Genomic DNA, 12,054 nt, shown 5'->3' on the forward strand with positions numbered 1-12,054 from the left:
TTATTTGACTCTGGGTCTGCGCTTTAGAAACCCGGAGAACTAGGATAGGCCCATTGCTTCCCAAAGCTCCCAACTGAGCTGCACCACCAGAAGGTCTTGCTCTAGTTCACCTTCTCCAGGAAGCTACCAATCCCCTGATCAGGATTCACTGTACTTTCCCCAGAACCATTTATTTCTCAGTGTCTTACACTGAGACCAAGCTCAGCTTCCTTTTGCCTCTCTCTCTTATCTCCATATTCTCAATTCTCTCTCCCAAGCAGCCTTCTCCACAAACATTTGGTTTTGCCACAACACTGGTGACATCACAGAGAATACCAAGGGCTCCCCAGGATACAGTAGAATCTCCAGGGAAGGGACTATTAGGGTCAGAGTCAGAAGTCCTCAACTATCTACTAACTAGCTCTTCTGCAATTCACCAGATGCCATCTGGCTCTTACCATGAATCTTCCCATAACACAAGGGAGGACCTCAGGACCTCTTCCTTATAAAGCAAGAGATCGGTCTCGCTCTGCTTCACTTTAATATTTTTATTACCTTATGAGTGGAAAATTGAAGATTCTATTCCAAACACAATGTAGAAAATGGCTCATTCCTTCTTAAGATCTCTGATCAATAACATGAGTAACAATAGTTGCTAGGGCATCAGGTCAGAATGGTGGGAGGAAAGATTAATCTTCTGATGTGAACAAGCACATTATGAAGAATCCACAAGGTTGTTACAGCATGTGGGTGTGGTGGAAAACTGTGGGTGTCCTGTGAAAACAAGGAAAAGTCCTAGAGTTAATGAGGAAACTTCCCCAAATCATTAGCAGAATAATTTCCAACCATCGCGATCTTAGCATATGTGTACTCAAATAGTACACATCTCAGACTGGAGATGTTAATGACAAAAACTCTCCATGCGAGACCTCAGACAAAGAGCAAACACTCCCATGAAGAGTGATGATCTATTACTGCACTCAAGATTAAGGAAACATGAATTATAGTGGGAAATTACCAATATGGAGTCAGGTAGAAATATAAGGGTATTTAATAGGGAAAAGCCTTACTTACAGAGCAACCTAGCCAGCTGGCGTGGCAGCAGTCTGTACCACAAGTACAAAAGTGAAAGTGAAAGAGAAATACAGTCCCCTGAAAGGCTCACTCTGACCACGCCCTCGAAAGCATGGTCAGGAACACTTATAGCCAGCCCCTAAGTTGGCGTGGCTACAGCTTCCCCTACAATGAATGACTAGTGACAGGCCAGAACAGATATGGAAAGGCATTTTGGGGAAAATCAAATGAGTCACAGTCATGGGGAGTTAAATAATGTTTCATTGCTATGGAGCTTTACCAAGAGCTAAAAAAAGTAAATTCCTTGATCTGGAGCCATCTGTGGCAAGGCACATGCTCTTAGGAAAGGTGCCACAGTCACCTTAAATTACAATATTCATTGGATGAAATTCATGAAAAGGGCTCAAGAGGACAGATTATTAGGGGTCATTTGCACTAGAGTTTTCCCAGAGTCACATTTAACAATTTGACATTTACTGACAACTCTGAAATAAACAGATAGCACCATGCTGAGTCTTGATTGTAAATTCTCCAGATGTCTGGAGCATGGCTTCAGAAGTGCACTTGGATTCCAGAACAAATGAGTTGTTTGGGTAAACTGTGTCCTTTTAATTGTTATATTACATTGACAAGCAATGCCATAAAGGTGCAGATCACAGAAATACCTGATTCTAGAATTCAAGGGACAGGGCCTGGCCTACACACTGCTTCATCTCAGTCAAACCTGACAACTGAAGGATGTGCAGGAAATATCTGATAGATGAGACTTTGCTCTAGCTGGTTTGCAAAGCCCTGATTGAGACTCCCACTGTGTGGATGTCAGTTCTCCCATCTGTCTATAAGGAGGTGGATGTCTCAGAAGTGAGCTAGTCTCCATGAACTCCCTGCATGACTTGACCCATGCGACAGCCCACTCTAGCTTATAAACAGCTGCAGAGTAAGTACCTTAGCTTTAGAGCCCTCCAGAGCCATGTGTTTTCAGAAGTCAGGAGAATATTGCTACAGTCACAAACACTCAGGTGGTATAGGGATGCCCAAGTCATTTGCTCTCTGCTTCAGAGTCTTGTGTTAATAAAGAAGCCATGCAGGGGCCAAGCGGAGTTACCAGGTTCACACAGCAATCATTCCTGACAACCCAGACACCCAGAGCTGGCAGGAAGGAGACACTCTCAGTTCAGGACCACTGGCTCTTACAGTTCTCGGGCTGAATTGGAGATCTGTGTGCCATCAATAGCTGGGTACTCAGAAATCTTAGGCGTCAATGGAAGATGGAAGAACTTTGTGGCTCCTGCTCTGTCAGTGACTGTCATGTAAACTATGAGGACCTCAGGCTTTGTCAGGGCACTCTCCTTTCACAACTTTTACTGGCACACAACCTAAAGCACTGCAGAGGAGGAGAGTTCAGTGTTCCTACTGAAATCTCAATAATGTCTCTGTGCCTCTTTCTCTAGTCAGAATGAAAGCAGGCCCTTTCTTGAACTCGCTGTGTCTTCCCCAGGACCATTTATTTCTACATGTTTTCCAGTGAGATCTAGACCCTGCTTCCTTCTGCTCACTCTGGTCTCTCCATGCTGTCCACCTGCTCTCCCAAGTAGACTTCTCAGTCTTGACAACATGTATATAGGCAAATCTTATAGGCACTGACCAAATGTCCTGAGGGTGCTTTGCATTGCTATAACACTAGTTACACCACGGAGAATTCCAACAGCTCTCCAGGATACAAAGGCTTGTTCAGAGAAGGAACTGCTGATGTCATAGGGCATAGCCTTTGTCTCCTTGTTAATTAGTTCTCACTGCACTGACCAGAAACTGAGGTTTCCTTTCCAGGAGTCTCTCCTGTGTCACATCATATCTCATCCTTCCAAAGCTAGAGATTCAAAATTCAAATAATTATGCTAAGTCTGGTAATAACTGTTGGGGAAAAGTGTCTAAGAGGGGGGAAATGGGTACTCTTTAAAGAAGAGGGGGAAAGGCCTAAGAGAGCAAACATAGTAGACATGCCAGAAAGAGTAGGTTTCTGGGTCATGTGATTTTGGACTTAAACGTATACATACCACATCTTGCTAACTTCTTGCAACCTGAGAAAGGAAAACACTCTTCCTTAAAACAGGAGGTCCCAGGGAAGACTTCTTTGGGGACTCCACTGTTAAAAAAAAAGGCTAGAAACATCCAATTGCTTCCAAAGAAAAATAGTTTATTAGGACTGAAGTTTCTCTGAAGTTCAAATAAGCAGGATTTGGAGGCAGCAGTACCTGGAAATATATCATACTCCATAGCCAAATTATGCTGTAGACTTCGCCACTGACACTCCCATGATGAATAATACGGGCACTGCAGTGTGAGTCACCAAGAATACTGACTTTAGACAATGTGCCTGGCATTGCTTTAGAAGATTGCAACATCTATGGCTCTGAAAATGGGATACACCCTTCCCCAAATCATCAAGAGGAATGGAATCCTCCATTTCTTTATAACATAAACACTATCATTCAGCTGATGACTTGGGCTTGTATTTGTAAGGGGTGCAGCTTCTGATTGGAACTCTCCAATTGTTGATTGCTGGATGACAGCTCAGTCTCTAGAATTCAATGATACCAAAGAAAAATCATACCAACACTTATGGGACACTTTGAAAGCAGTGCTAAGAGGAAAGTTCATAGCACTAGGTGCTCACAGGAAGAAACTGGAGAATACTCACACTAGATAATTAAGAGCACAAGTGAAATCTCTAGAACAAAAAGAAGCAAACTCACCCCGGAGGAGTGGACACCAGGAAATAATCAAATTGAGGGCTGAAATCCATAAAGTAGAAACAAAGAAAACAACACAAAGAATCAATGAAACAAAGAGTTGGTTCTTTGTGAAAATCAATAAGATAGACAGAGATTTATCCATAATAACCATAAGGCAGAGAGAGAGCATGCTAATTAACAAAATCAGAAAAGGGATGGCAGGTGTTTGCTCATCAGATACGAGTTTGGCTGTGGGATCCGATACACCCAGACACTGCCAAGGCCCTGGTGGCTGTTCCACCTCCATCCACGACAAGAGGACAGACATCAGAGGATTGGAACTGTTTGCATCTACCAGGGTGGAACCTTGTTTCCATACTCACCAGGAGAGGAAGACACTCCTGCTACACCGATCAGAAGAAAGGATGCTAAGAGGTCAATGTAAAAGCACATTCAACAACAGGAAACCCAATATGACACTACGGGAGACTAGGAACCATACACCAGCAAGATCTGAACATCACAATGTGGATGAAGCAGAAAAGAATGCCCTTAAAAACATCTTCATGAAAATGATAGAGGACTGCAAAGAGGACACGAGAAAATCCCTTAAAGAAATGGAAGAAAAAACAAACCAAAAAAATACAAGATATCAACAAATTTCTCAGGGAAACAGTTCAAGACCTAAAAACAGAAATAGACACAATAAAGAAAGCACAATCTGAGGGAATGCTGGAAATAGAAAAGCTGGGCAAATGATCAGGAATTAGAGACGTAAGCATAACCAACAGAATACAAGAGATGGAAGAGAGAATCTCAGGAGTAGAAGACACACTAGCGGAAATAGAATCATCAACCGAAGAAAATCTTAAGTCCAAAATCTCTAACACAAAATATGCAGGAAAAATGGGATATTCTGAAAAGACCAAACCTAAGAATAATAGGTATCGAAGAAGGTGAAGAAATCCAACTCAAAGGCACAGAACACATATTCAACAAAAACATAGAAGAAAACTTTCCCAACCTAAAGAAAGACATGCCAATGAAAATACAAGAATCCTACAGAACACCAAATAGACTGAACCAAAAAAAGGTCTCCTCCCCACATAACAATCAAAACACCACACATACAGAACAAAGAGAAAATATTAAGAGCAGTAAGGAAAAAGGTCAAGTAACTTGTAAAGGAAACCTATCAGAATTATACCTGACTTTTCCATGGAAACTCTGAAAGTAAGATGGTTCTGGGTAGATATTCTACCCTCACTAAGAGACCATGGACGGCAGCCCAGACTACTATACCCAGCAAAGCTTTCAAATAATATAGATGGAGAAAACAAGATATTCCATGACAAAACCAGATTAAACAATACATATCCACCAATCCAGCCCTGCAGAAAGTCCTAGAAGGAAATCTGCAACCCAAGGAAGTTAACTACAACCACAAAAATATAGGCAATAGATAATCCCACTTTACCAACAGCCAAAAGGAAAAAGGGGTAGAATCCCAGACATAATTTCGCCACCATCATAAAATCAAAAACAAACAAGAATGAACAATCAATGGTCATTAATATCCATCAACATTAATGGTTTTAATTGACCTATAAAAACACACAGATTAGCAGAATGGAAAAGAAGACAGAATGCATCCTTCTGCTGCATACAAGAAACACACCTTAAATTCAAAGATAGACGGTACCTAAGAATTAAAGGTTGGGGAAAACTTTTCCAATCAAATGGACATAAGAAACAAGTAGGCGTAGCAATCCTAATATCCAATAAATTGGAATTTAAAGTAAAATCAATCAAAAAAGATGAAGGAGGTCACTTCCTGCTCATCACAGGAGAAAACCATCAGGATGGAGTCTCAATTCTGAACAGTTAGGCCCCCAATACAAAGGCATGCACGTTTGTAAAAGAAACATTACTAAAACTCAAATCACACATAAAACTGCACACACTTTTAGTGGGAGACTTCAACACCCCACTCTCATCACTAGACAGGAACACCAGACAGAAACTTAACAAAGAAACAATGGAACTAATCGACGTTATGGCACAATTGGACTTAACAGGTATCTATAGAACATTCCATCCAAATACAAAACAATTTGTCCTTTTTTTTCAGCGCCATATGGAACCTTCTCTAAAATCGACCACATACTTGGCAACTTAGCATACCTCAACAGGTACAAAAAATTTAAACAACACCCTGTCTCTTATCAGACCACCATGCTTTAAAGTTAGAATTCAACAAAAACACGAATTACAGAAAACCTACAAAATCATGGAAATTAAGTAACACTCAATTGCACAATTCCTGAGTCAAGGAAGAAATAAAAAAAGAAATTAAAGATTTCCTAGAATTCAATGAGAATGCAGACACAACAACCCAAACCTATGGGACACTTTAAGCAACTATAAGAGGAAAGTTCATAGCACTAAGTGCCCACATGGAGAAACAGGAGAATAATCACACTAGAGAATTAACAACATAACTGAAAGCTTTAGAAAACAAAGAAGCCAATACACTCTGGAGGAGCAGATGCCAGGAAATAATCAAATTGAGGGCTGAAATCAATAAAATGGAAACTAGGAGAACAATACAAAGAATCAGTATAGGGAAGAGTTGATTCTTCCAGAAAATCAACAAGATAGGCAAACGTTTATCCAAACTTACCAAACAGCAGAGAGTGGACATGCAAATTAATAAAATCAGGAATGAAAAGGGGGATATAACAACGGACAGAGAGAACATCAATAGAATCATCAGGACATACTTCAACAACCTATATTCCTCAAAATTCAAAAATCTAAAGGAAATGGACAACTTTCTGGACAGATTTCACTTCTGAAATTTCAAAATTAAATCAAGAACAAATAAGCAACTTAAAAAGACTTATAACACCAAATGAAATTGAAGCAGTCATCAGAAGTCTCCCAACCAAAAAAAGCCCAGGGCCAGATGGCTGCAGTGCAGAATTCTACCAGAAATTCAAGGTATAGCAAATACCAATTCTCCTCAAAGTATTCCACACAATAGAAGCAGAAGGATCATTGCCAAACCCTTTTTATGAGGCTTCAATAACCTTGATATCCAAGCCACACAAAGACACAACTAAGAAAGAGTACCACAGACCAATATCCCTCATGAACACTGATGCAAAAATTCTCAAAAAATACTGGCAAATTGAATCCAAGAACACATCGGAGACATCATCCACTATGATAAAGTAGGCTTCATCCCAGGGATGCAAGGATTGTTCAACATATGAAAATCCATCAATGTAATCCACCATATAAATGGACTGAGGAAAAAAAAGACATAATCATCTCACTAGATGCCATAAAATCTTTGACAAAATCCAACACCCCTTCATGATAAAGTCTTGGAGAAATCAGAAATAACAGGAACATACCTCAACATGATAAAAGCAATATACAGCAAGCCGACAGCCAACATCAAATTAAATGGAGAGAAATTCAATGTAATTCCTCTAAAATTAGGAACAAGACAAGGCTGTCCAGTCTCTCTATACCTCTACAATATTGTCCTTGAAGTTCTAGCTAGAGCAATAAGACAACAAAAGGAGATCAAGGGAATACAAATCGGAAAGGAAGAAGTCAAACTCTCACTATTTGCAGATGATATGATACTCTACATAAGTGACTCGAAAATCTCTACCAGGGAACTCCTACAGCTGGTAAACATATTCAGCAAAGTGGCAGGATACATGGTTAACTCAAAAAAAATCTGTAGCCCTCAATATACAGATGATAAATCCAATGAAAAAGAAATCAGAGAAACATCAACCTTCACAATTGCCACAAACAACATAAAATTCCTTGGGGTAAGACTAACCAAAAAAATGAAACACCTGTACCATAAGAATTTTGACTCTCTAAAGAGAAAATTAAAGATGATACCAGTAAATGGAGAGATCTCCCATGCTCTTGGATAGGTAGGATCAACATAGTAAAAATGACAATCTTGCCAAAAGCAATCTACAGATTCAATGCAATCCCCATCAAAATCCTAGCACAGTTCTTCACAGACCTTGAAAGAACAATTCCCAATGTTTTGTGGAGAAAACAAAAGATAGCCAACACAACCCTGTACAATAAAGGAACTTCTGGAGACATCACCATCCCCAACTTCAAACTCTATCACAGAGCTATAGTCCTGAAAACAGCTTGTCTATTGGAACATAAATAGACAGGTAGACCAATGGAATAGAGTTGAAAACCCTGATATTAACCCACACACCTATGAACACCTGTTTTTTCACAAACCATCCAAATTTATATGCTGGAAAAAAAAGAGAACATCTTCACCAAATGGTGCTGGCATAACTGGATGCGGACATGTAGAAGACTACAGATAGACCCAAGCCTTTGGCCATGCACAAAACTTAAGTCAAAATGGATCAAAGACCTCAACATAAACCCAGCCACACTAAACCTATTAGAAGACAAAGTGAGAACTACCCTTGAATTAGTTGGTATAGGAGACCGCTTCCTGAACATTACACCAGTAGCACAGGCAATTGATAAATGGGACCTCCTGAAACTGAGAAGCTTCTGTAAGGCAAAGGACACAGCCAGCAAGACAAAATGGCAGCCCACAGACTGGGAAAACACATTCACCAACCCCCATGTGATAGAGGGCTGATGTCCAAATATACAAAGAACTCAAGAAGCTAGTCTCCAAAACACCAAACAATCCAAGTAAACAGTGGGATACAGAACTAAATAGATAAGTCTCAATAGATAAATCTAAAATGGCTGAAAGACATAAGAAAGTGTTCAACATCCTTAGCCATCAGGGAAATGCAAATCAAAACAATTCTGAGATAACATCTTACTCCTGTCTGAATGGCCAAAATCAAAAACACCAATGACAGCTTATGCTGAAGAGGATGTGGAGAAAGGGGAACACTTCTCCACTGCTGGTGGGAGTGCCAACTTGTACAGCCACTTTAGATATCAGTATGGTGACTCCTCAAGAAAATGGGAATCAGTCTACCACAAAATCCAGCAATTCCACTCTTTGGCATATACCCAAAAGAAGCACATTCATACAACAAGGACATCTGTTCAATGATGTTCATAGCAGCACTATTTGTAATAGCTAGAAACTGGAAGCAGCCTAGATGCCCCTCAACTGAAGAATGGATAGAGAAAATGTGGTACATTTACACAATGGAGTACTTCTCAGGGGAAAAATGGAATCTTGAAATTTGCAGGAAAATGTATGGAACTAGAAGAAACAATTCTGAGCGAGGTAACCCAATCACAAAAAGATAAACATGGTATGTACTCACTCATATGTGGATTTTAGACACAGAGTAAAGGATTACCAGCCTACAATCCACACTGCCAGAGAAGGTAGTAAACAAGGAGGACCCTTAGAGGACATACTTTCTCCCCTGGAGAAGGGGAAAGGGCCAAGATCCCCTGAGCAAATTGAGATCAAGGCAAGAGGGTGGGAAAGGAGCTATGAGAATGAGAAGGGAAGAAGAGGAAGGATGCAGAGGTCATGAGGGAGCAGAAATGTTGAGTCAGGGGAAGAATAGAAGAAAGGATATGTAATCGGTAGGTTTTAGTTGGGTGTGTTAGGGGATGACTGGAGGGAGAAGGGAACTGGGATTTTCATGTAAAACAATCTTGTTTCTAATTCAAATAAAAAATCTGAAAAAAAATCAGAAATGAAAAGGGGAACATAGCAACAGTCACTGAGGAAATCCAGAGAATCATCAGGTCATACTTTGAAATCCTGTACTCCACAAAATTCAAAATTTTAAAGGAAATGGATAATTTCCAGGATAGATATCATTTACTAAAATTAAATCGTGAACACATAAGCAATTTAAATAGACGCATAGCCCCAAGTGAAATAGAAGCAGTCATCAAAAGTCTCTCTTCTGGGAAGAATTGTGCTGGGATTTTGATGTGGATTGCTTGAATCTGTAGATTGCTTTTGGCAAGATTGCCATTTTTACTGTGTTGATCCTACCTATCCAAGAGCATGGGAGATCTTTCCATTTTCTGGTATCTTTTCTTTCTTTCTTTAAAGACTCAAAGTTCTTGCTATACAGGTCTTTCACTTCTTTGGTTAGTGTTACCCCAAGGTATTTTATGTTGTTTGTGGCTATTGTAAAGGGTTATGTCTCTGATTTCTTTCTCAGCCCTCTTATTGTCTGTATATAGTAGAGCTACTGATTCTTTTAGTTAATCTTGTATCTTGCCACTTTGCTGCATGTGTTTATCAGCTGTAGGAGTTCCCTGGTAGAGTTTTTCTGGTCACTTATGTAGACAATTTTATCATCTGCAAACAGTGAAAGTTTGACTTTTTCCTTTGCAAGTTTTATCTCCTTGATCTCCTTTTGTTTTCTTATTGCTCTAGCAGGCACTTCAAGTACAATATTTAAGAGATATGGAGGGAGTATACAGCCTTGTCTTGTTCCTGATTTTAGAGAAATGTGCTGAGTTTGTCTCCATTTAGTTAGATGTTTACTGTTGGTTTACTGTATATTGTTTTATTATGTTCAGGTATGTTCCTGTTATCCCTGATCTCCCCAGGACATTTATCCTGAAGGGGTGCTGGATTTTGTCAAAGGCTTTTTCAGCATCTAGTGAGATGATCATGTGGTTTTTCTTTTTCAGTTTGTTTATATGGTGGATTACATTGATGGATTTTTGTATGTTGAAGCAATCCTGCATCCCGGGGAGGAAGCCTACTTGATCAAGGTGGATAATTTTTCTGATATGTTCTTGGATTCGGTTTGCTAGGATTTTATTGAGTATTTTTGTATCAATGTTCATGAGGGATATTTGTCTGTAGTTCTCTTACTGAGTTGTGTCCTTGTGTGGCTTAGGGACCAAGGTAATTGTAGCTTTGTAAAAAGAGTTTGGCAATGACCCTTCTGCTTTTATTTTGTGGAATAATTTGAGGAGAGTTGATATTAGTTGTTCTTTGAATTTCTGGTAGAATTCTGCACTGAAGCCATCTGGCACTGAGATTTGGTTGGGAGAATTTGATGACTTCTTCTATTTCATTAGAGGGTATAGGTATGTTTAAATTGCTTATCTGTTCTTAATTTAATTTTAGTAAGTGATATGTATCCAGAAATTGTTCACTTCCTTTAGATTTTCAAATTTTGAGGAGTACAATGCGGAAACAAAAAACAATGGAATCTTGAAATTCACAGGCAAACGGATGGAACTAGAAGAAACCAGTCTGAGCAAGGTAACCCAGTCACAAAAAGACAAACATGGTATGTACTCACTCATATGTGGATTTTAGAAATAGTGTAAAGGATTACCAGCCTACAATTCCCTCTGCCAGAGAAGCTAGTAAACAAGGAGGACCCTAAGACAGACATACATGTTCCTCGGGAGAAGGGGAAATGGACAAGATCTCCTGAAAAAATTTGAAACATGGGTGGAGGGGAGAGGGAACTAAGAGAATGAGAAGGGGGAAGAGGAGGGATGAGGAGGACATGATGGGACAGGGAGGTTGAGTTGGGGGAAGAACAGAAGAGAGCAAGATAAGAGATAATATAATTGAGGGAGACATTATAGGTTTAAGGAGAATTCAGGCACTAGGGAAATGTCTGGAAAGCTCTAAAAATGACACCAACTAACAATCTAAGCAACAGAGGAGAGGCTACCTTAAATGCCCTCCCCTGATAATGACATTGATGAGTAACTTCTATGCCATCCTATAGCCTTCATCGAGCAGCTGGCGGGAGTAGAAGCAGACACCCACAGCTAAACTGAACTGGAATCCAGTTGCAGACAGGGAGGACTGATGAACTAAGGGATCCAGACCAGACTGTTGAAACCCACAGAAACAGGTGACCTGAACAAGACTTCCCCAGACTGATAGCTGGGAAACAAGCATGGGACTGATCCAGACCCCCTGAAAGTGGGTGTCAGTGAGGAGACCTCAGAAATCTATGGGGCCCCTTGTAGTGGATCAGTACTTATCCCTATCATAGGAATGGACTTTGGGAGCCCATCCCACTTGGAGGGATACCCCCAGAGGCTAGACACAAGGAGGTGCACCTAGGCCCTATCTCAAAGATATGACACACACTGAAGACCCCCTAGGGAAGGTTTCACCCTCCCTAGGGAACAGAAGGGGTATGGGATAGGTAGGGTGTTAGTTGGGGGCAGGGATGAGGGGAGGGATAGGGAACTGGGATAGACATGTAAAATAATCTTTCTAATTCAAATAAAAAAAGAATATATAAAAATCAAG

The sequence above is a fragment of the Cricetulus griseus genome, chromosome 6 (assembly GCF_003668045.3).
Source record: "Cricetulus griseus strain 17A/GY chromosome 6, alternate assembly CriGri-PICRH-1.0, whole genome shotgun sequence".
Lineage (NCBI taxonomy): Eukaryota > Metazoa > Chordata > Mammalia > Rodentia > Cricetidae > Cricetulus > Cricetulus griseus.